This window comes from Lepisosteus oculatus, unplaced genomic scaffold, assembly GCF_040954835.1.
Source record: "Lepisosteus oculatus isolate fLepOcu1 unplaced genomic scaffold, fLepOcu1.hap2 HAP2_SCAFFOLD_40, whole genome shotgun sequence".
NCBI classification, from domain to species: Eukaryota; Metazoa; Chordata; class Actinopteri; order Semionotiformes; family Lepisosteidae; genus Lepisosteus; species Lepisosteus oculatus.
Window position 1 is genome coordinate 2,788,461 of NW_027167934.1, and position 23,082 is coordinate 2,811,542.

The following is a 23,082-nucleotide window of genomic DNA, read 5'->3' on the forward strand; positions in this document are numbered from 1 at the left end:
TGGACCTCGCCTCTCACCTCGGACTGTTTGCCACCAGTGTTCTCCCTGGATTACGACTTACCTTACGCCTCTTGACCACGAAACAAAGCAAAGCAGAGCAAAACAAAACGGAAAAACGAAAACCCTCACATCCCGCACTTGCATATAACGCCGTTACGTGCCCAAGCGGTATTGTACGTCATCCTAGCACTGCACCCCGGGGCGTACGGTATATGGGAACGAGCACACGCCACGAATCGTCTCGAATCACTCCCTACAGCTGTAAGGTGCCTTGAAGCGTGCACCCCCAACTTTCTTCTTTGCCCATCTGTGAAAGGTAAACTCTTGAGCAAACTCTGAACCAGCTCTAAGGAAACTAACCCAATTTAGACGTTACTTTGACTCATCTTTTTACGCTCAGTGCTGGATTGCTCAAACTCCAGCTAGGGTTAGGGTTAGCATTCCCACGCTACTTAGACACTTTGTTTACGCTCAGTGCTGGATTATGGGAACTTCAGGACGAGTGGGTATTTTCTCCTATCTGTCAATTCTGTTTTGTTTTGGAGACTCTTGGCTGCCTATGTTGTACAGTGCAGCGTGAAGGAAACATTTTCCAAAACTGTGTCAGCTCAAAAGTTGTAAGAAAACCTCTCCAGCTACTTTAACTCTCTTCATTTTTGTCATTTAATGTGACACTCGATGTATAACTGTATAACATCAGTTATTCTGTGCGATTGATTCTCATTTTATTCTAAACTCGCCCGCCCAGGGACGCCATTAAATGTAGAGGTTTGATGGGTTTACTGAGACAATTATTAATTGTAGCAATAAACACGAGGTTGTTCGTTGGGGCTTTTAGAAAATCAATTGTCAGATCAACTAACAACGCACACACATATGCAAATGGTGAGACTCCAGTTCGACACCCAGTTCGACACCACTTTACAGTATCTGACAAAAGGATGGCAGACTGTGCCAGACCGGCAGATAACTTCCGCTTATTTTTACCATATTAAACATTGGAAATCCAACCACCTGCATTTGTGACACTTGATTTTGGCTCCACCTACAGTAAGACACTCTTAAATCTTCAAACACTTTTCTCTTCTCCCGCAACACTCTTGTCTGTCGGCACTATGTGGCAGCGTTGCATGACAACCCCTCTCACCACGGAAAGGAACCTAACAGCTTTGGTAAGAGAGGAGAAAAGGACCTGGCCCGTACGGGGCTCAAACCCGTGACCTTGGTGTTATTAGCATCACGCTCTAACCAACTGAGCTAACTGGCCTCACGACAGTGCTCCTCTCTGTGCTGCAAAAAATCGAACTCAGGGAATTTCTTTTTTCCTCCTTTGAATAGAAAGCCGTGTAATTCAGTGTACGGGCTTTCTCGTGCAGTTTCATGGTTCTTGTAACCCAAATCCTACACTGGCCTGAAGTGCCCCCCCATTTCACAGCATTTTTCAGCTGATTTAAAATGTACCTAAAGGAGAAGCATTATTGAAGACCATCAATTACCAAGAGCTTTTGTCAAAGGTTTTGGTGGTCATTTTGAATGACCACAGAGCGCTGTGACCTCGGTTTTACATCTCAACCAAAAGACAGCGCCCTTTTACAACACAGCATCTCCGTCACTATACTGGGGCATTGGGACCGGCACAGACCTCAGGGTGAGCGCCCCCCCGCCGGCACCATTAACACCGCTTGCAGCTGGAAGCTTTGTTTTTCCCTGTAGCTCACCCTCATCCGGGTACTGACCTGGCTCACACCTGCTTAGCTTCAGTGGGTTTTCAGTTGCGAGTTGCAAGGGAATGCAAGTGATGGAGCCGCTCCCTGCAAAAGCCACTGCATTGGCCGGGAATCGAACCCAAGCCTCCCACATGGCAGGCGAGAATTCTACCACTGAACCACCAATGCTCAGTGCCTGGACCTTCAAAAAAGACGCTTTTTTGGTGCTCTGTGGAAAACGCGTCGACATCTGCTTCCAGCTGCAAAATGCCATTCGCGGACGCTGAAGAACTTATTTCCAAGGCAGTGGGTACAAGCGATTGGGCGTTTTAAAACCACCAGGAACAGCAAAGAGGCGCGCTTCTTTGCTTGCGCCGAAACACACCGACTGGAGGCAGACAACGTAGTCGGCAGGATTCGAACCTGCGCGGGGAGACCCCAATGGATTTCTAGTCCATCGCCTTAACTACTCGGCCACGACTACAGCAAGCCCCACCGCCGCTGCATTCTTGCTACAATCTTACCTGGATCGCGAGGCGCCGGCGAAAGCCTATTTCAAAGTCGTTCTCCGTTTCAAAAAAACATTTCCAAAATACAAGCCTTGCAGACAGACACGCCTCAGAGGACTTAAGGGTGGCTTCATGTCGGAATGATAAAGTCTCCCCGTCCGGACATGAAAATACCACTTTGTTACACACAAAAAAAGAATCAACAACAGAGAAATGCCCACAAGCATTTGAAAAGCCGCACCACGTCGCACTTGAAATAGCTCTTACATTAGTGGTAGACGCAGGAATCGCCTTTTTATTTACGCTCTTACCAACGCGATGGAAAGCAAAACAAAGCAAAGCAGAGCAAAACAAAACGAACAAACGAAAACCCTGCATATAACGCCGTTACGTGCCCAAGCGGTATTGTACGTCATCCTAGTACTGCACCCCGGTGCATACGGTATATGGGAACCAGCACACGCCACGAATCGTCTCGAATCACACCCTACAGCTGTAAGGCGCCTTGAAGCTTGCACCCCCAACATTCTTCTTTGCGCATCTGTGAAAGGTAAACTCTTGAGCAAACTCTGAACCAGCTCTAAGGAAACTAATCCGATTAGACGTTACTTTGACTCATCTTTTTACGCTCAGTGCTGGATTGCTCAAACTCCAGCTAGGGTTAGGGTTAGCATTCCCACGCTACTTAGACACTTTGTTTACGCTCAGTGCTGGATTTTGGGAACTTCAGGACGAATGGGAATTTTCTCCTATCTGTCAATTCTGTTTTGTTTTGGGGACTCTTGGCTGCCTATGTTGTACAGTGCAGCGTGAAGGAAACATTTTCCAAAACTGTGTCAGCTCAAAAGTTGTAAGAAAACCTCTCCAGCTGCTTTAACTCTCTTCATTTTTGTCATTTAATGTGACACTCGATGTATAACTGGAGCCTCACATATGCAAATGGTGAGGCTCCAGTTCGACACCCAGTTCGACACCACTTTACAGTATATGACAAAAGCATGGCAGACTGTGCCGGACCGGCAGATAACTTCCGCTTATTTTTACCATATTAAACATTGGAAATCCTCCCACTTGCATTTGTGACACTTGATTTTGGCTCCACCTAAGACACTCTTAAATCTTCAAACACTTTTCTCTTCTCCCGCAACACACTTGTCTGTCGGCACTATGTGGCAGCGTTGCATGACAACCCCTCTCACCACGGAAAGGAACCTAACAGCTTTGGTAAGAGAGTAGAATTACCTGAAGAACTGCTTTCCATGGAAGCAGGACCAAGCGATGTAGCATTTTTATAGTACCAGGAAAGGAGAAACTGCACTTCGCCTTTGCCGCACAGGCACAAGGCAACGTGCGGCAGACGCCATAGTCGGCAGGATTCGAACCTGAGCGGGGAGTCCCCAATGGATTTCAAGTCTATCGCCTTAACTACTCGGCCACAACTACAGCGAGCTCGCCGCCGCCGCATTCCTCCTATAATCTAACACGGAGTGCGAGGTGGCTGCAGAAACTTTTTTTAAGTCGCTCTCCGTTAAAAAAAAAAAACCTTTCACAAGATACATGCCGGCAGACAGACACGCCTCAGAGGGTTTAAGGCTGGCTTCACGTTCAAATGATAAAGTCTCCCCGTCCGGATGTCAAAATGCAACTTTGGCAGACAGAAAAAACATCAACAAACCAAAAATGTGGACAAGGATTTTACAAGCTGCACCACACTGCACTTTCAAAAGCATTTACATTCGTGTTAGACGGAGGAATTGTCTTTGTTTTGCGCGTTTACGAACGCCGTGGAAAACGAAACAAAACAAAAGCCCTCAGCTCCTGCACGTGATTATAATGCCGTTACGTGTTGAAGCAGGAATTTACGTCATCCTACCACTGCAACACGGGGAATAGAGGGAAATGAAAACACGCTACGAATCGTCTCAATCACTCCCTAGAGTCGTAAGGCACATTGAAGGGTGCACCCCCATCATTAATCGTTGGGCCTCTGTGAAAGGAAAGCTGTTGAGCAGTCTTTGAAACAGCTCGGATGAAACACTTGATTGCTTCCATGTGCATCTGGAGCCCACTTCTTATTTTCACTTCACGCCGCCCCAAACCATTTCTAAAACAGGAGATTCGCGTTTGGGAATGCGCCCTGCCCTACAAATAAAACAGGTCTACGGGTCTGAAACCTGCTCCACGGAAAACAGTTCTGTTGCGCTTTTGATCAAAGGGAGATTCTCTGTTCTTACTTTTTGATGACATAACACCCAAAGGGGCCTCTTTGGAGCTGGATTCCAACCAGCATCCTAAAGTTTCTTGGCGGTATCCTTTACAGTCCTCTGTTCGGTCGACAAGGAACAGAAGGGGGCAGCTTTCCTCACACATACAGTGCAATGTACTGTAGTGTTCCCCTTCATTGAATTCGCAGTTCTGCATCAGACCTCTAACTCGTTTCCTTAGCTTGGATTTAAGCCACGAAGCAGGCTTCTACTGTATAAACGTCTAGAGGAATCACAAACTATTTGAGAGGCCATCATCCCAGGGGGAACTGACAAAGTCTATCCCTTTGATCTATCCCTAAACACCTAGCGCAGTCTCTCGAGAGACTGTCAAAAATCGCTTTCTCCGTTTGTGCTGCAAGTAAGTGAAAACGCAGTCTCAAACCAGAGCCACTTGGCAGCAGCGGCACGTAAATACTGTTACTGCCACTGCTCGATACCGACGTTAGCCTACTATACCATGTTCAGCCACCGCTAGAAAATGCACGGCTCTAGTACTGGAGCAAACAAAAGGAGGGCCAACGTCGAACGGGCACACGTGTCAGACATAGAGAGCGACGAGAATGGGATTCGAACCCATGCGTGCAGAGCACAACGGATTAGCAGTCCATCGCCTTAACCACTCGGCCACCTCGTCGACGAAACTGGGCTGTCCAGACATGGGTTGGCGCGCTAAAGATGATCTTTTTCTTTTTTTTCCCTCGTACTCGAGGGTCCTTTTCCTGTTCCACATGCGATTTCAACATTTTCCTTGGGAGATGTCAAGCCAGCAAGCCACTGCTGTGGTTCAGTGGCCAGTGTGGAGTTCAGTGGCCCTGTTGTACACAGAAAGCACATTGAGCTCCTTGGACATGAAAAGTTCCAGATAAAAGCCATTTGTCATCCTTTCTCTTGGTGTCGATGTTGCTATTGTATGTAAAGGTGGCAACTTGCTCAGCGAGCAGGCGGAGCACACACCGAATGCAGATGTGTCTGAGTGGTGTGTCCAAGTGGCTGCAAAAGGACAACACTCCCAGGGTGCCGTGGCTTAGTTGGTTAAAGTGCTTGTCTCCTTAAACAGGAGATGCTGGGTCCGAATCCCAGTGGTGCCTTCTTCGTTCTGTCTTCTCGAACTGAACTGGTCCTTACAGACAACCGCCTACGGCTAGACTTAATTAAATGCAAGTATTCATTTCCTGTCTTTAACGCGACTTGTTTTTCTTAAAATGGATGCAACTTGCAAAACATGAAATACAAACCTCGCTAATCAGCGCTCGAGGCTGGCAAAAAAAAAAGAAGTCAGCAATGTTTTTTTCTTTAACCTTAAGCCTGCTAATGGAGAAGAACCTAGTCGCCATATCACATACATCCGTTTCAACGATAAGAAGGTAACAACTATCCTCACTCCAGAGTAAATCTCACGTTTAGGGCATATTTTTTTCCACTTTACCATGAGTCGGGCTCAGCTGCACAGAGGCGAGAGCAGAGCAATGAGGTCACGGGGACAGGGGAGTCACACGCTGGCGGTTTGAACACGCGGAAGATCACTGAGAGATCCACAGTATGTGGACCCTCCGTGCGCCATCATTCCACACTCCAGACTCTGAATCCTGCCATCCGAGTTAAGATCTCGGCGGAACCTGAGGCGCAGTTCTTTCTTAAAACGTAATCTGGTGAGCATTTCTAGAATCGTACTTGTATAGATGCAGCCTTTAATGTGTTGCTAGGTTAAAATTTATGACTTCTTGAACTTCAGTAGGCAACTGCCCTCTTGATTTCGGATTTAATTTCTTTATTACAGGGGCGCTTTTATGATGACAGAGTCATGTTCAGGTACTTTGCTTGATGGAGGAAGCTCATTTCGGACTCTGTGATCTGCTCACCTGGAAAGGTCTGCTGTACTACTACAAGAGAGAAGTAGAGTCTGGAGGAAGGGACAATTTTATGATGCTTTGGAAGGTAATGTTTTTTTTTCTTTGAAATCGAAATGAATCAGAATATCAGTGCAAAAGACAAACTTTTGGTTTGGTTTAAAGAGATATGGTTTTAAAACAGACAAAATGTAGAAAACAGGTGTTTCTCACTTTTGGAAAAGAATGGACCAGGGGTAATATTTTACTAGTTGCAGTGCTAAGCTCACTGGGTTACAGTCCTGTAGTGTCACACCAGGGCCAGTGGTGCAATGGATAATGTGTCTGACTATGGATTAGGAGTTTGGAGGTTCGACTCCTGCCTGGCGCTGGTTGTTTTTAAACACATCAGCCTACTCCCTAAGTGCCTGTCGTAAGAGGCGACTAAAAGGGTTGTGTCGGGAAGGGCATCTGACGTAAAACCATCTTGCCAAAACCATGGTTGCAAAGAACACAAACCACATACCGGATCGGCCGGGGCCCGGGTTAACAACGTCCGCCATTAGTGCTGTGTCCCAACAGGGTACTAATGGAAATTATGCTACTGTGGGGAAAACTGTAGAGTGGGGGCTACAGAAAAGAAACAAGGTGAAGGGGCCTGGAAGGAATGTTAAGTCAATGAGAGTGGGGAGTTGGAATGTTGGCACCATGACAGGGAGAGGGAGAGAATTGGTTGAAACTATGGCAAGGAGAAAAGTGGAGATCTTGTGTGTGCAAGTAACCAAGTGGAAAGGAAACAGCTCAAGACACCTAGGAGAGGGATACATGATTCTATATGCTGGAAAGAGTACCAAAATGAATGGAGTGGGTGTGATAGTGTGCAAAGACCTAGCAGACAAGATAGTGAGGGTGGTTAGACACTCAGACAGGATTATCAATGTACAGGTGGCTTTTGAGAGTGGGTTATGGAATATCATCTCTGTATATGCACCACAGGTAGGAAGACCACAGGAGGAAAAGGAGAGCTTTTTGGAAGATCTCGAAGAAGTGATTAGCAGAATCCCAGGAAATGAAATGGTGGTAATTGGAGGAGACTTCAATGCACATTTAGGAGAGAAATGCCCAGATTATCCAGATGAACATGGTCAGAGAGGGCTAGGAGAGAGAAATGAAGAAGGAGGAAGGCTACTAGAGACACTCCAAGCTCTTGAATTGTTTGCAGTGAACACAGGGTTCACGAAGAATTATGAGCAAAAGGTGACATACAGGAGTGGAGGCCATGATACCCAAATAGATTACATATTAGTGAGAAGAATTGATAGAGCGAAAGTCCAAGATGCTAAAGTCCTGCCCTATGAGGCTGTTACCAGACAACACAGGCTACTGGTGATGGACATCACAATATTGAAGGAGCGAAGAATAAGGCAGAGGAAACACCCAGCACGAACAAAAGTGTGGAAACTGAGAGAAAACAAAGTAGATTTCAACAGGCTGGTGAAAGAAATGAAAAACAACACAGAGGAAACAGAGGAGCCTTCAGTTGAAGAAGAGTGGACTGAGATGAGCCACATCCTAGAAGAGGCTGCTACCAGGGTTTGTGGAAAGACAAGAGGAGGCAGACCGAGGGAAAATGAAGAGTGGTGGTGGGATATGGAAGTTCAGGAAACACTGAAGGAAAAGAAAAAAGCATACAAGGCACTGAAAGATGGCACTGGAGAATTACAAGAATATAAGAGACTAAAGAAGGTAGCAAAAAGAAGTGTAGCAAGAGCAAAGGAAAGAGCCTGGAAAGAATGGAATGAGAAACTTGAAACAAAGGAAGGAGAGGACCAAATCTACAAGATTGCTAAACATAGAGCGAGACAGAAAAAAGATATTATCCGGGTGGCGGGACTCAAGGATGGAGAAGGCAGAGTCTTGATTAAAGAAGAACAGATCAAGCAAAGATGGCTGGAGTACTTCAAAAATCTGTTAAATGTAGAAAATGAGAGGGAGAACCTAGTGGAGGCAGACGTAGTGTGTGGACCAATCCAAGAAATTTCAGTAAAGGAAGTGACAGAAGCTATCAAAGAGATGAAAGTGGGCAAAGCAACTGGACCATCAGGAATAGCAGCAGAACACTTTAAGAACCTCGATGAAGAGGGGATTCAGTGGCTGACGAGATTGCTAAACAATATTGCAAAGGAAGAGAGAATTCCAGAAGAATGGACAAAAAGCAGTATGGTTACCATCTACAAGGAGAAAGGAGACCCAATGGAGTGTTAAAACTATAGAGGAATAAAACTTCTGGAACATGGATTGAAAATCCTGGAAAAAATTCTGGACAAGAGACTCAGGAAGATAATCAGGATCCACAACTCACAATTTGGATTCTCAGTGGGGAAAAGCACAACAGATGCCATTTTTGTGATGAGACAGTTACAGGAGAAGACACTAGAGAAAGGGAAAAAGCTGTATGTGGCCTTTCTGGACTTGGAGAAGGCATATGACCGTGTGCCCAGAGAGGTGGTGTATTGGTGCTTGAGGAAGAAAGGAGTACCAGAAAGCATGGTGAAGTTAGTTCAAGCAACCTATAGAGATGCAACTACGAAGATGATAACACAACAGGGAGAGACAAAAGAGTTTGAAATCACAGTTGGAGTACACCAAGGATCAGCACTAAGTTCTTTCCTTTTCATAAACATTATTGACACACTGACAGAGGAGGTAAGAACAGAAGTGCCTTGGGAACTCATCTTTGCTGATGATGTGGCACTGATGGCAGACTCAGAAGTAGAACTACGGGAGAAAGTGTTCAAATGGCAGAGGAGTCTGGAAAAGGGTGGACTGAAAATGAATGCACAAAAATCTGAAATAATGGTAATGGAGAGAAGAGGAGATACTATGACCAATGTTGAGGAGACAAATGGAGGAAAACTGAAACAAGTTGATGACTTTAAATACCTTGGATCAAAACTGGTAAAGGGAGGAGAAACACTGGAGGCAGTAAAACAAAGAGTGAAAGCTGGATGGAACAAGTGGAGAGAGATAACTGGAATAATCTGTGACAGGAAAATTCCCAGAAAGTTAAAGTGCAAAATGTACAAGACTGTGATTAGACCTGTACTACTATATGGAGCTGAATGCTTGGCAGTTGGAAAGAGGGAAGAGAACTTGATGAGAAGAACTGAAATGAGGATGTTGAGATGGATTCTGCAGATTTCAATGAAGGATAAGATCAGAAATGAAGAAATCCGTAGACAATGTAGGGTGGTGGATGTGGTTGAGAAGATTCGAGAGGCGAGGTTACGGTGGTATGGACATATCATGAGGAGGGACTTTGAGGAAGTAACAAAGAGGGTAATGGAATTTGAGGTGGAAGGTAACAATGGAAGAGGCAGGCCTAGAAAGAGATGGATAGATTGTGTGAGAAAAGATATGGAGGTATGTGAAGTGAGTGAGGAAGATGTGCTCGACAGAGACAAATGGAGAAGAGCAACCAAAGCAGCTGACCCCAGGACAGTCTGGGACTAAGGCTGTGAAAAAGAAGAAGAAGAAGAAGAAGAGCCTACTCCCTAAGTAGCCTGTGCTACTTACTGCATTGTAAGAGCGATTGTGAGCGGTTTTGTTTTCTCTCTTTGACCAGCCCAGCTGCGCCCCACCCGAAGGCAGGGAAGCACAAAAATTGTATGGAACTCATTCATGCTCCTCTCCATGGAAATCTTTAGTAAAAGGCAAAAGATTTGTACGAGATGAAGAGAAACCAGAGTGCGTGGCTGGACAGCTGCAGGAGCCCAGGCCGCCTTCAAGTCCTCTGCCCTGCCAGTCGTGGTTGTCAATGCACCTGGCCTTACAAACGAGCCAGTGGCTCTCAGCTTACCTGGCAGGGGAGATACCTTGATCAGCCTGTAGTTGGATTGTTTTCTTGTTTTGTGGAAGCAGTGTTTGTTTTGCAGTTTGAGATGGCAACCTTTGGATCCCGCAAGAATGCTGTACGTTTTGAGCTTTTGGATGACCTCTTCATGGATCGTATGCAGTTCAGCAGAAAAGTGTTACAGAAGGAACTTGGCTTTGAACCTCGGCACTTGGATTTCATCTTCGCTCTCCCAGGTCAGAAAGAATTTGAGGTTGTTTTTGCTACCTATTCTCTGTTTGAACAATGTGTGGATGTGTTTGAGGCAAAAAGAGGGAAAGTTCCTGCCCTTGAGAAGATCAACTTGCAGCCTCTGACACAGAGAGAGAGGAAAACGGTGCATGTTGTTATGTTCTCGGAAATGGCAAAGACGGAGGACATTCACACCTGGCTTAAGCAGTACTGCACCGTCCACCATGGAACTGAGGTTAGAGATGTTGACGGTATAAAAACAGGAGCAAGGAAATTCGAGGTTCGCTTGCTACCGGACAATGTAAATGGAGGCTTAAGGCACCTGCCCTCTACAATCCAGCTGGGCGCCTGCAATGGCTATGTTTTTTATGTGGGACACCCAAAGGTGTGTCGGCGCTGTGGTGCTGTGGGACACAGTGGGTGGGTGCTGTGCAGGAGCCCAGGCCGCCTTCAAGGCCTCTGCCCTGCCGGTCGTGGTTGGCAATACACCTGGCCTTACAAACGAGCCAGTGGGGCCCGTTCAGCTCCGGGCTCATCGCCTGCGGCTCACGGCTTGCGAGCGTGCCCAATCCGTGCGATAACTCGGAAAACACCCGGCCACACTGTGCCGGAAACGACGCACTCTGGGAAGCCGCTATGCAAAGCGAGGTCCCAAGATCCCCTGCGGCCGGACACTTCCCGCCCCCCAAAGAAAAGAGCGCCAATCAGACGCCGGAGACCGTGGACTCGCGGAGCAGACTGCCACAATCGCCATAACAAGACCGATTGCGAGCGTTTTTGTTTTCTCTCTTTGACCAGCCAGGCTGCACCCCACCCGAAGGCAGGGAAGCACAAAAATTGCATGGAACTCATTCATGCTCCTCTCCACGGAAATCTTTAGTAAAAGGCGAAAGATTTGTACGAGATGAAGAGAAACCAGAGTGCGTGGCTGCAAAGCTGCAGGAGCCCAGGCCGCCTTCAAAGCCTCTGCGCTGCCGGTCGTGGTTGGCAATGCACCTGGCCTTACAAACTAGCCAGTGGGGCCCGTTCAGCTCCGGGCTCATCGCCTGCGGCTCACGGCTTGCGAGCGTGACCAATCCGTGCGATAACTCGGAAAACACCCGGCCACACTGTGCCGGAAACGACGCACTCTGGGAAGCCGCTATGCAAAGCGAGGTCCCAAGATCCCCTGCAGCCGGACACTTCCCAACCCCCAAAGAAAAGAGCGCCAATCAGACGGCCGGAGACCGAGGACTCGCGGAGCAGACTGCCACAATCGCCATAACAAGACCGATTGCGAGCGTTTTTGTTTTCTCTCTTTGACCAGCCAGGCTGCGCCCCACCCGAAGGCAGGGAAGCACAAAAATTGCATGGAACTCATTCATGCTCCTCTCCACGGAAATCTTTAGTAAAAGGCGAAAGATTTGTACGAGATGAAGAGAAACCAGAGTGCGTGGCTGCACAGCTGCAGGAGCCCAGGCCGCCTTCAAGGCCTCTGCCCTGCCGGTCGTGGTTGGCAATACACCTGGCCTTACAAACGAGCCAGTGGGGCCCGTTCAGCTCCGGGCTCATCGCCTGCGGCTCACGGCTTGCTAGCGTGTCCAATCCGTGCGATAACTCGGAAAACACCCAGCCACACTGTGCCGGAAATGACGCACTCTGGGAAGCCGCTATGCAAAGCGAGGTCCCAAGATCCCCTGCGGCCGGACACTTCCCGCCCCCCAAAGAAAAGAGCGCCAATCAGACGGCCGGAGACCGTGGACTCTTGGAGCAGACTGCCACAATCGCCATAACAAGACCGATTGCGAGCGTTTTTGTTTTCTCTCTTTGACCAGCCAGGCTGCGCCCCACCCGAAGGCAGGGAAGCACAAAAATTGCATGGAACTCGTTCATGCTTCTCTCCACGGAAATCTTTAGTAAAAGGCGAAAGATTAGTACGAGATGAAGAGAAACCAGAGTGCGTGGCTGCACAGCTGCAGGAGCCCAGGCCACCTTCAAAGCCTCTGCCCTGCCGGTCGTGGTTGGCAATACACCTGGCCTTACAAACGAGCCAGTGGGGCCCGTTCAGCTCCGGGCTCATCGCCTGCGGCTCACGGCTTGCGAGCGTGCCGAATCCGTGCGATAACTCGGAAAACACCCGGTCACACTGTGCCGGAAACGACGCACTCTGGGAAGCCGCTATGCAAAGCGAGGTCCCAAGATCCCCTGCGGCCGGACACTTCCCGCCCTCCAAAGAAAAGAGCGCCAATCAGACGGCCGGAGACCGTGGACTCGCGGAGCAGACTGCCACAATCGCCATAACAAGACCGATTGCGGGCGTTTCTGTTTTCTCTCTTTGACCAGCCAGCCTGCGCTCCACCCGAAGGCAGGGAAGCACAAAAATTGCATGGAACGCATTCATGCTCCTCTCCACGGAAATCTTTAGTAAAAGGCGAAAGATTTGTACGAGATGAAGAGAAACCAGAGTGCGTGGCTGCACAGCTGCAGGAGCCCAGGCCGCCTTCAAAGCCTCTGCGCTGCCGGTCGTGGTTGGCAATGCACCTGGCCTTACAAACTAGCCAGTGGGGCCCGTTCAGCTCCGGGCTCATCGCCTGCGGCTCACGGCTTGCGAGCGTGACCAATCCGTGCGATAACTCGGAAAACACCCGGCCACACTGTGCCGGAAACGACGCACTCTGGGAAGCCGCTATGCAAAGCGAGGTCCCAAGATCCCCTGCGGCCGGACACTTCCCAACCCCCAAAGAAAAGAGCGCCAATCAGACGGCCGGAGACCGAGGACTCGCGGAGCAGACTGCCACAATCGCCATAACAAGACCGATTGCGAGCGTTTTTGTTTTCTCTCTTTGACCAGCCAGGCTGCGCCCCACCAAAAGGCAGGGAAGCACAAAAATTGCATGGAACTCATTCATGCTCCTCTCCACGGAAATCTTTAATAAAAGGCGAAAGATTTGTACGAGATGAAGAGAAACCAGAGTGCGTGGCTGCACAGCTGCAGGAGCCCAGGCCGCCTTCAAAGCCTCTGCGCTGCCGGTCGTGGTTGGCAATGCACCTGGCCTTACAAACTAGCCAGTGGGGCCCGTTCAGCTCCGGGCTCATCGCCTGCGGCTCACGGCTTGCGAGCGTGACCAATCCGTGCGATAACTCGGAAAACACCCGGCCACACTGTGCCGGAAACGACGCACTCTGGGAAGCCGCTATGCAAAGCGAGGTCCCAAGATCCCCTGCGGCCGGACACTTCCCAACCCCCAAAGAAAAGAGCGCCAATCAGACGGCCGGAGACCGTGGACTCGCGGAGCAGACTGCCACAATCGCCATAACAAGACCGATTGCGAGCGTTTTTGTTTTCTCTCTTTGACCAGCCAGGCTGCGCCCCACCAAAAGGCAGGGAAGCACAAAAATTGCATGGAACTCATTCATGCTCCTCTCCACGGAAATCTTTAGTAAAAGGCGAAAGATTTGTACGAGATGAAGAGAAACCAGAGTGCGTGGCTGCAAAGCTGCAGGAGCCCAGGCCGCCTTCAAAGCCTCTGCGCTGCCGGTCGTGGTTGGCAATGCACCTGGCCTTACAAACTAGCCAGTGGGGCCCGTTCAGCTCCGGGCTCATCGCCTGCGGCTCACGGCTTGCGAGCGTGACCAATCCGTGCGATAACTCGGAAAACACCCGGCCACACTGTGCCGGAAACGACGCACTCTGGGAAGCCGCTATGCAAAGCGAGGTCCCAAGATCCCCTGCGGCCGGACACTTCCCGCCCCCCAAAGAAAAGAGCGCCAATCAGACGGCCAGAGACCGTGGACTCGCGGAGCAGACTGCCACAATCGCCATAACAAGACCGATTGCGAGCGTTTTTGTTTTCTCTCTTTGACCAGCCAGGCTGCGCCCCACCCGAAGGCAGGGAAGCACAAAAATTGCATGGAACGCATTCATGCTCCTCTCCACGGAAATCTTTAGTAAAAGGCGAAAGATTTGTACGAGAGGAAGAGAAACCAGAGTGCGTGGCTGCACAGCTGCAGGAGTCCAGGCCACCTTCAAAGCCTCTGCCCTGCCGGTCGTGGTTGGCAATACACCTGGCCTTACAAACGAGCCAGTGGGGCCCGTTCAGCTCCGGGCTCATCGCCTGCGGCTCACGGCTTGCGAGCGTGCCGAATCCGTGCGATAACTCGGAAAACACCCGGCCACACTGTGCCGGAAATGACGCACTCTGGGAAGCCGCTATGCAAAGGGAGGTCCCAAGATCCCCTGCGGCCGGACACTTCCCACCCCCCAAAGAAAAGAGCGCCAATCAGACGGCCGGAGACCGTGGACTCGCGGAGCAGACTGCCACAATCGCCATAACAAGACCGATTGCGAGCGTTTTTGTTTTCTCTCTTTGACCAGCCAGGCTGCGCCCCACCCGAAGGCAGGGAAGCACAAAAATTGCATGGAACGCATTCATGCTCCTCTCCACGGAAATCTTTAGTAAAGGCGAAAGATTTGTACGAGATGAAGAGAAACCAGAGTGCGTGGCTGCACAGCTGCAGGAGTCCAGGCCACCTTCAAAGCCTCTGCCCTGCCGGTCGTGGTTGGCAATACACCTGGCCTTACAAACGAGCCAGTGGGGCCCGTTCAGCTCCGGGCTCATCGCCTGCGGCTCACGGCTTGCGAGCGTGCCGAATCCGTGCGATAACTCGGAAAACACCCGGCCACACTGTGCCGGAAATGACGCACTCTGGGAAGCCGCTATGCAAAGGGAGGTCCCAAGATCCCCTGCGGCCGGACACTTCCCGCCCCCCAAAGAAAAGAGCGCCAATCAGACGGCCGGAGACCGTGGACTCGCGGAGCAGACTGCCACAATCGCCATAACAAGACCGATTGCGGGCGTTTTTGTTTTCTCTCTTTGACCAGCCAGGCTGCGCCCCACCCGAAGGCAGGGAAGCACAAAAATTGCATGGAACGCATTCATGCCCCTCTCCACGGAAATCTTTAGTAAAAGGCGAAAGATTTGTACGAGATGAAGAGAAACCAGAGTGCGTGGCTGCACAGCTGCAGGAGCCCAGGCCGCCTTCAAAGCCTCTGCGCTGCCGGTCGTGGTTGGCAATTCACCTGGCCTTACAAACGAGCCAGTGGGGCCCGTTCAGCTCCGGGCTCATCGCCTGCGGCTCACGGCTTGCGAGCGTGCCGAATCCGTGCGATAACTCGGAAAACACCCGGCCACACTGTGCCGGAAACGACGCACTCTGGGAAGCCGCTATGCAAAGCGAGGTCCCAAGATCCCCTGCAGCCGGACACTTCCCAACCCCCAAAGAAAAGAGCGCCAATCAGACGGCCGGAGACCGAGGACTCGCGGAGCAGACTGCCACAATCGCCATAACAAGACCGATTGCGAGCGTTTTTGTTTTCTCTCTTTGACCAGCCAGGCTGCGCCCCACCCGAAGGCAGGGAAGCACAAAAATTGCATGGAACTCATTCATGCTCCTCTCCACGGAAATCTTTAGTAAAAGGCGAAAGATTTGTACGAGATGAAGAGAAACCAGAGTGTGTGGCTGCACAGCTGCAGGAGCCCAGGCCGCCTTCAAAGCCTCTGCGCTGCCGGTCGTGGTTGGCAATGCACCTGGCCTTACAAACTAGCCAGTGGGGCCCGTTCAGCTCCGGGCTCATCGCCTGCGGCTCACGGCTTGCGAGCGTGACCAATCCGTGCGATAACTCGGAAAACACCCGGCCACACTGTGCCGGAAACGACGCACTCTGGGAAGCCGCTATGCAAAGCGAGGTCCCAAGATCCCCTGCGGCCGGACACTTCCCGCCCCCCAAAGAAAAGAGCGCCAATCAGACGGCCGGAGACCGTGGACTCGCGGAGCAGACTGCCACAATCGCCATAACAAGACCGATTGCGGGCGTTTTTGTTTTCTCTCTTTGACCAGCCAGGCTGCGCCCCACCCGAAGGCAGGGAAGCACAAAAATTGCATGGAACTCCTTCATGCTCCTCTCCACGGAAATCTTTAGTAAAAGGCGAAAGATTTGTACAACATGAAAAGAAACCAGAGTGCGTGGCTGCACAGCTACAGGAGCCCAGGCCGCCTTCAATGCCTCTGTCCTGCCGGTCGTGGTTGGCAATACACCTGGCCTTACAAACGAGCCAGTGGGGCCCGTTCAGCTCCGGGCTCATCGCCTGCGGCTCACGGCTTGCGAGCGTGCCCAATCCGTGCGATAACTCGGAAAACACCCGGCCACACTGTGCCGGAAACGACGCACTCTGGGAAGCCGCTATGCAAAGCGAGGTCCCAAGATCCCCTGCGGCCGGACACTTCCCGCCCCCCAAAGAAAAGAGCGCCAATCAGACGCCGGAGACCGTGGACTCGCGGAGCAGACTGCCACAATCGCCATAACAAGACCGATTGCGAGCGTTTTTGTTTTCTCTCTTTGACCAGCCAGGCTGCGCCCCACCCGAAGGCAGGGAAGCACAAAAAATGCATGGAACTCATTCATGCTCTTCTCCACGGAAATCTTTAGTAAAAGGCGAAAGATTTGTACGAGATGAAGAGAAACCAGAGTGCGTGGCTGCACAGCTGCAGGAGCCCAGGCCGCCTTCAACGCCTCTGCACTGCCGGTCGTGGTTGGCAATGCACCTGGCCTTACAAACTAGCCAGTGGGGCCCGTTCAGCTCCGGGCTCATCGCCTGCGGCTCACGGCTTGCGAGCGTGAACAATCCGTGCGATAACTCGGAAAACACCCGGCCACACTGTGCCGGAAACGACGCACTCTGGGAAGCCGCTATGCAAAGCGAGGTCCGAAGATCCCCTGCAGCCGGACACTTCCCAACCCCCAAAGAAAAGAGCGCCAATCAGACGGCCGGAGACCGAGGACTCGCGGAGCAGACTGCCACAATCGCCATAACAAGACCGATTGCGAGCGTTTTTGTTTTCTCTCTTTGACCAGCCAGGCTGCGCCCCACCCGAAGGCAGGGAAGCACAAAAATTGCATGGAACTCATTCATGCTCCTCTCCACGGAAATCTTTAGTAAAAGGCGAAAGATTTGTACGAGATGAAGAGAAACCAGAGTGCGTGGCTGCACAGCTGCAGGAGCCCAGGCCGCCTTCAACGCCTCTGCGCTGCCGGTCGTGGTTGGCAATGCACCTGGCCTTACAAACTAGCCAGTGGGGCCCGTTCAGCTCCGGGCTCATCGCCTGCGGCTCACGGCTTGCGAGCGTGAACAATCCGTGCGATAACTCGGAAAACACCCGGCCACACTGTGCCGGAAACGACGCACTCTGGGAAGCCGCTATGCAAAGCGAGGTCCCAAGATCCCCTGCAGCCGGACACTTCCCAACCCCCAAAGAAAAGAGCGCCAATCAGACGGCCGGAGACCGAGGACTCGCGGAGCAGACTGCCACAATCGCCATAACAAGACCGATTGCGAGCGTTTTTGTTTTCTCTCTTTGACCAGCCAGGCTGCGCCCCACCCGAAGGCAGGGAAGCACAAAAATTGCATGGAACTCATTCATGCTCCTCTCCACGGAAATCTTTAGTAAAAGGCGAAAGATTTGTACGAGATGAAGAGAAACCAGAGTGCGTGGCTGCACAGCTGCAGGAGCCCAGGCCGCCTTCAAGGCCTCTGCCCTGCCGGTCGTGGTTGGCAATACACCTGGCCTTACAAACGAGCCAGTGGGGCCCGTTCAGCTCCGGGCTCATCGCCTGCGGCTCACGGCTTGCGAGCGTGCCCAATCCGTGCGATAACTCGGAAAACACCCAGCCACACTGTGCCGGAAATGACGCACTCTGGGAAGCCGCTATGCAAAGCGAGGTCCCAAGATCCCCTGCGGCCGGACACTTCCCGCCCCCCAAAGAAAAGAGCGCCAATCAGACGGCCGGAGACCGTGGACTCGCGGAGCAGACTGCCACAATCGCCATAACAAGACCGATTGCGAGCGTTTTTGTTTTCTCTCTTTGACCAGCCAGGCTGCGCCCCACCCGAAGGCAGGGAAGCACAAAAATTGCATGGAACTCCTTCATGCTCCTCTCCACGGAAATCTTTAGTAAAAGGCGAAAGATTTGTACAACATGAAAAGAAACCAGAGTGCGTGGCTGCACAGCTACAGGAGCCCAGGCCGCCTTCAAAGCCTCTGCGCTGCCGGTCGTGGTTGGCAATGCACCTGGCCTTACAAACTAGCCAGTGGGGCCCGTTCAGCTCCGGGCTCATCGCCTGCGGCTCACGGCTTGCGAGCGTGACCAATCCGTGCGATAACTCGGAAAACACCCGGCCACACTGTGCCGGAAACGACGCACTCTGGGAAGCCGCTATGCAGGCAAGGTCCCAAGATCCCCTGCGGCCGGACACTTCCCGCCCCCCAAAGAAAAGAACGCCAATCAGACGGCCGGACCCAACAACCTTGGCGTTATTAGCACCACGCTCTAACCAACTGAGCTAACTGGCCTCGCAACAGTGCCCCTCTCAGTGCTGCAAAAAATCGAACTCAGGGAATTTCTTTTGTCCTCTTTTGAATAGAAAGCCGTGTAATTCAGTGTACGGGCTTTCTTGTGCACTTTCATGGTTCTTGTAACCAAAATCCTACACTGGCCTGAAATGCCCCCCATTTCACAGCATTTTTCAGCTGATTTAAAATGTACCTAAAGGAGAAGCATTTTTGAAGACCATCAATTACCAAGAGCTTTTGTCAAAGGTTTTGGTGGTCATTTTTAATGACCACAGAGCGCTGTGACCTCGGTTTTACATCTCATCCAAAAGACAGCGCCCTCTTACAACACAGCATCTCCGTCACTATACTGGGGCATTGGGACCCGCACAGACCTCAGGGTGAGCGCCCCCCCGCCGGCACCATTAACACCGCTTCCAGCTGGAAGCTTTGTTTTTCCCTGTAGCTCACCCTCATCCGGGTACTGACCTAGCTCACACCCGCTTAGCTTCAGTGGGTTTTCAGTTGCGAGTTGCAAAAGCCACTGCATTGGCTGGGAATCAAAACCAAGCCTCCCGCGTGGCAGGCGAGAATTCTAACACTGAACCACCAATGCTCAATGCCTGTACCTTCAAAAAAGACGGAGGACATTCACACCTGGCTTAACCAGTACTGCACCGTCCACCATGGAACTGAGGTTAGATATGTTGACGGTATAAAAGCAGGAGCAAGGAAATTCGAGGTTCGCTTGCTACCGGACAATGTAAATGGAGGCTTAAGGCACCTGCCCTCTACAATCTGGCTGGGCGCCTGCAATGGCTATGTTTTTTATGTGGGACAACCAAAGGTGTGTCGGCGCTGTGGGACACCTGGCATCGCCCTGCACTGTGAAATGCTGCAAGACCTGTGGCAAACAGGGACATTTAGCCTCTGACTGTTCAATGCTGCCAAAGTGCAATTTACTTGGCTTGGAAGGACACGTTTTTATAAACTGCCCTCATGCCTACGCCAATAAACTCAAAATGAGAAAGGATGAGGCAGTGCTTGTTTCAGCCAAACCGGCCCGAAAAGCCAAAGCAAACAACAAGTCAAACAAAGAACCCTTGTTTGATAAAGTCTCAGCCTCCAGCCAGGATCTGCCCTGCTGTGGTTCCGGGGCCGGTGGAAGAGAAATCCACTACGCCCCCACAACAGACTGCACCAGACAAGCACGAGGGTTTGAAAACCCCCGAGAACAGCGAGGACCCCTCCCCCACTCCTGCTCCTCAGAACGAGGGCCAGTGTGGGGCCCCCCGGTGGAGCGGGTCCAGCGAGGATACCCAGGATTCAGCGGAGCTGCTTTTCTCAGACTCTGCAAGTGCTACAGATGCCCTCCTCTCCTCCATCCAGTCCATCACAGAGGATCTGCAGCAAATGGTTGGTGAGGGGGAAGAGGAGACTGGTGCATCGGCTGCACCCCTTTCCCCTCAGTGCTCCCAGGAGCTGGACTTGAGGAAAAGGAAAAATGACTCTGTTTTCTCCCCGAGCGAGGAGGAAGGAGAGCATGGCGATGGGAACAGCTGGAACCCCTCCACCCCTCCCTCTACCCCCTTCCTTGAAATGGACTCCGTGAATGCTTTTACTGCTGCCACCCTGATGAAGGCTCATTCAGAGGATGGCTGGCAGGAAATTGGTAAGAAGAAAAAGAAAAAGAAGAAGGGACCAGGTGAGACAGAAGAGAAATGTGTTTTGTAAAGACTGGTTCCACTTTCTTATGTAATATGGCTCTAAACATAATATCTCTTAACACCAGAGGTATCAATGACAGAGTTAAATGCCAGTCTGTCTTTGATTACCTCCAGCAGAGAGAGGGAGATGTGTTGATGTTGCAGGAGTGTGCTTTAGCCTATCAAGAGAGGTATAAAAGCTTTGAAGAAAGGTGGGATAAAGGGCTTTCTGTTTGGTCAGGGGACAATAACAACAGAGCCTCTGGCGTGGCCATTCTTTTCAAAGGATGGGCATTCAAATTGAAAAGTATTCAGAGGGTCATAGATGGCAGGTTGCTGTGTGTGGATGTGGAATGGGGGACCATTAACCTGCGGATATTCAATGTGTATTGCCCTACTGACGTGGGAGGAAGGGTGGAGCTACTCAAGGCACTCTCTCACCTATTGTTATGTAGCACAGACGTGATAGTGGGAGGGGATTTTAATTGTATCTTAGAGCACACAGACAGGCAGTCTAGCTCTCTGATAAAATTGGATTCCAGGTCACTGGCCCTGCAAAACTTAGTTCAAGACTTTAAACTCTCAGACACATATAGATGTATATATCCCACAACAGCAGGATATACATGGTCAGGGAGGAATAGCAGCTCCAGAATTGACTATTGCTTTGTCTCAGAGAGAGTGAAAGTTGTTGGGGTCACTCTTCAGCCTGTCTTCTTCTCAGATCATCAGGCTTTAGGTCGTAGAGTGGAACTCCAGGGCTTTGGCCCAGGCATCTGGAAACTCAACACAAAGCTGCTAGAGAACGAGGGGGTAGTATCCTGCTACAAGGAGAAACTATCACAGTGGCTGTCCTTGCAGTGTCTGTACGGGTCAGTAGGAGAGTGGTGGGAGGAGGTGAAGGTGAGGACAAAGGCCTTTTTCATGGCTGAGGGAAGGAAGGCTGCTGCCAGACGGAGAGGAGTGCTAGCCAGGAAACAGAGGCAGCTGCAGCGTCTCTACACGATGATGCACAGTGGCTTCGATGTGCTCGAGGATATCACCCTTTTAAAAAAGGACATCCGGAGCATAGCCGAAGAAAGTAGTCGAGTGCAGTTCTTGGAAGAAAATGAGAAGTGTTCTCGCCTCTTTTTCAGGAAAGTGGAAGGCTCCAAGTCTGTCATGGAAAGTGTAGTTGATGAGGAGGGACGAGAGAGAACAGAGCCGAGTGCAATCCTCTCCTGCACCGAGGCCTTCTACTCAAGACTGTACAGCTCTACAGAGGTAAAGGATGAAGAAATTCATTTTTTTACCTCAAAGCTAGAAAACGTTTTGAGTGAAGAAGATAGGGAAGTACTTGAGAGGGATTTGACAGTAGAAGAGCTGAGACAGGCTATGGAGAGCTTACAGAAGGGGAAAACTCCGGGTGCTGACGGGCTCCCTAAAGAATTTTATTGCACCTTTTGGGATCTGCTTCAGGATCCGCTGCTGCTCCTATTCGAGGAAAGCTATAAGACAGAATTGCTGCCTGACTCCTTAAGAGAAGGCACTATCTCTCTCTTGTTTAAGAAAGGAGCAAAGAATGACATAAAGAACTGGAGACCCCTCAGCCTGTTAGGCGTGGACACTAAGATCCTGTCCAAAGCCCTTTTCCTGCGCCTACAAAATGTAGTGGCCTCACTGGTAGGGAAAGAACAGACTTGTGGGATAGCAGGATGCCTGATGAGCGACAACCTGGCCTTGTTGAGGGATGTCTGTCTGTACTCAGAGGATCGCTCCCTCCCTCTGTGCATTTCAGGTGTAGACCTAGAAAAGGCCTTTGACCGCCTAAACCGGCAGTACTTAACTTCGGTACTTGAGCACATGAAGTTTGGCCCCATCATGAGAAAGTGGATTAACCTGCTGTACACAGGTAGCAACAGCAGAGTAATGGTTAATGGCAATAGATCACGCCCCTTTGAAGTCTGTTGTGAGGCAGGGCTGGCCATTATCCCCCTTGTTATTCGTTTTGGCTATGGAGCCCTTAGCCTGTGCCTTGCGCCAGGATCAGGCCATTAATGGGATACCAGTACCTGGAAGTGGGGGAGGAGAGGTAAAGACATCTCTATACATGGATGACGTCACCCTGCTCCTCTCTGACAATGCCTCAATTAGTAGAGCTCTGCAGTGCTGTGATCGGTTCTCTTTGGCTTCCTCTGCAAAAATTAACAAATCAAAGAGCGAGATTTTTTATCAGAACTGGAGGGAGCCAAAAGAAGGACATGATCTCAGGCTGCAAGAGAAGAGAATTAAGGTCCTGGGGGTGTATTTTGGAGAAGAGATGGGAACAGTAAATTGGCAGAACAAATTGCCAATCTTAAACAAAAAACTGATGCAATGGAAGAACCGAGACCTCACCATGACAGGGAAGGTGCTGGTCATCAAAGCCAAGCTCTTGCCTGTCTTGAATTTTCTGGCTTCTACCTTCCCAATCCCACACCGTGTTGCGGCGGTGCTGAGGAGATTGATGTTTCAATTTCTATGGGGTGGGAAGCAGGAAAGACTCAGAAGGGAAATAATGTACAGGCCGCTACCCTCAGGGGGGAAGTCTGTCCCAGATATTGCTACGAAGCTGCTGTGCATTTTCCTGGCCTCTGTG

The 23,082-nt window shown here is 50.7% G+C and overlaps 18 non-coding genes across 18 annotated transcripts; all 18 read right to left on the reverse strand.

Annotated features, from left to right (window-relative positions):
- Positions 1-2,108: 2,108 nt before the first annotated feature.
- Positions 2,109-2,190, reverse strand: trnas-aga (transfer RNA serine (anticodon AGA)). The gene has a single exon. It is a non-coding gene; the product is annotated as a tRNA-Ser (tRNA).
- A 2,844-nt stretch (positions 2,191-5,034) lies between these two features.
- trnas-gcu (transfer RNA serine (anticodon GCU)) lies at positions 5,035-5,116 on the reverse strand. The gene has a single exon. It is a non-coding gene; the product is annotated as a tRNA-Ser (tRNA).
- A 4,826-nt stretch (positions 5,117-9,942) lies between these two features.
- On the reverse strand, positions 9,943-10,059 carry LOC138228356 (U5 spliceosomal RNA). Its single transcript, XR_011185436.1, has one exon. It is a non-coding gene; the product is annotated as a U5 spliceosomal RNA (small nuclear RNA).
- Positions 10,060-11,199: 1,140 nt separating this feature from the next.
- LOC138228322 (U5 spliceosomal RNA) lies at positions 11,200-11,316 on the reverse strand. Its single transcript, XR_011185402.1, has one exon. It is a non-coding gene; the product is annotated as a U5 spliceosomal RNA (small nuclear RNA).
- A 391-nt stretch (positions 11,317-11,707) lies between these two features.
- LOC138228310 (U5 spliceosomal RNA) lies at positions 11,708-11,824 on the reverse strand. The gene has a single exon (XR_011185390.1). It is a non-coding gene; the product is annotated as a U5 spliceosomal RNA (small nuclear RNA).
- A 391-nt stretch (positions 11,825-12,215) lies between these two features.
- On the reverse strand, positions 12,216-12,332 carry LOC138228377 (U5 spliceosomal RNA). The gene has a single exon (XR_011185457.1). It is a non-coding gene; the product is annotated as a U5 spliceosomal RNA (small nuclear RNA).
- Positions 12,333-12,723: 391 nt separating this feature from the next.
- On the reverse strand, positions 12,724-12,840 carry LOC138228376 (U5 spliceosomal RNA). Its single transcript, XR_011185456.1, has one exon. It is a non-coding gene; the product is annotated as a U5 spliceosomal RNA (small nuclear RNA).
- Positions 12,841-13,231: 391 nt separating this feature from the next.
- Positions 13,232-13,348, reverse strand: LOC138228359 (U5 spliceosomal RNA). Its single transcript, XR_011185439.1, has one exon. It is a non-coding gene; the product is annotated as a U5 spliceosomal RNA (small nuclear RNA).
- Positions 13,349-13,739: 391 nt separating this feature from the next.
- On the reverse strand, positions 13,740-13,856 carry LOC138228295 (U5 spliceosomal RNA). Its single transcript, XR_011185375.1, has one exon. It is a non-coding gene; the product is annotated as a U5 spliceosomal RNA (small nuclear RNA).
- Positions 13,857-14,247: 391 nt separating this feature from the next.
- LOC138228403 (U5 spliceosomal RNA) lies at positions 14,248-14,364 on the reverse strand. Its single transcript, XR_011185483.1, has one exon. It is a non-coding gene; the product is annotated as a U5 spliceosomal RNA (small nuclear RNA).
- Positions 14,365-14,755: 391 nt separating this feature from the next.
- Positions 14,756-14,871, reverse strand: LOC138228420 (U5 spliceosomal RNA). Its single transcript, XR_011185499.1, has one exon. It is a non-coding gene; the product is annotated as a U5 spliceosomal RNA (small nuclear RNA).
- A 391-nt stretch (positions 14,872-15,262) lies between these two features.
- On the reverse strand, positions 15,263-15,379 carry LOC138228382 (U5 spliceosomal RNA). The gene has a single exon (XR_011185462.1). It is a non-coding gene; the product is annotated as a U5 spliceosomal RNA (small nuclear RNA).
- Positions 15,380-15,770: 391 nt separating this feature from the next.
- Positions 15,771-15,887, reverse strand: LOC138228297 (U5 spliceosomal RNA). The gene has a single exon (XR_011185377.1). It is a non-coding gene; the product is annotated as a U5 spliceosomal RNA (small nuclear RNA).
- A 391-nt stretch (positions 15,888-16,278) lies between these two features.
- LOC138228385 (U5 spliceosomal RNA) lies at positions 16,279-16,395 on the reverse strand. Its single transcript, XR_011185465.1, has one exon. It is a non-coding gene; the product is annotated as a U5 spliceosomal RNA (small nuclear RNA).
- A 390-nt stretch (positions 16,396-16,785) lies between these two features.
- LOC138228393 (U5 spliceosomal RNA) lies at positions 16,786-16,902 on the reverse strand. The gene has a single exon (XR_011185473.1). It is a non-coding gene; the product is annotated as a U5 spliceosomal RNA (small nuclear RNA).
- Positions 16,903-17,293: 391 nt separating this feature from the next.
- On the reverse strand, positions 17,294-17,410 carry LOC138228311 (U5 spliceosomal RNA). The gene has a single exon (XR_011185391.1). It is a non-coding gene; the product is annotated as a U5 spliceosomal RNA (small nuclear RNA).
- Positions 17,411-17,801: 391 nt separating this feature from the next.
- LOC138228312 (U5 spliceosomal RNA) lies at positions 17,802-17,918 on the reverse strand. The gene has a single exon (XR_011185392.1). It is a non-coding gene; the product is annotated as a U5 spliceosomal RNA (small nuclear RNA).
- Positions 17,919-18,309: 391 nt separating this feature from the next.
- LOC138228386 (U5 spliceosomal RNA) lies at positions 18,310-18,426 on the reverse strand. The gene has a single exon (XR_011185466.1). It is a non-coding gene; the product is annotated as a U5 spliceosomal RNA (small nuclear RNA).
- Between the last annotated feature and the right edge of the window lie 4,656 nt (positions 18,427-23,082).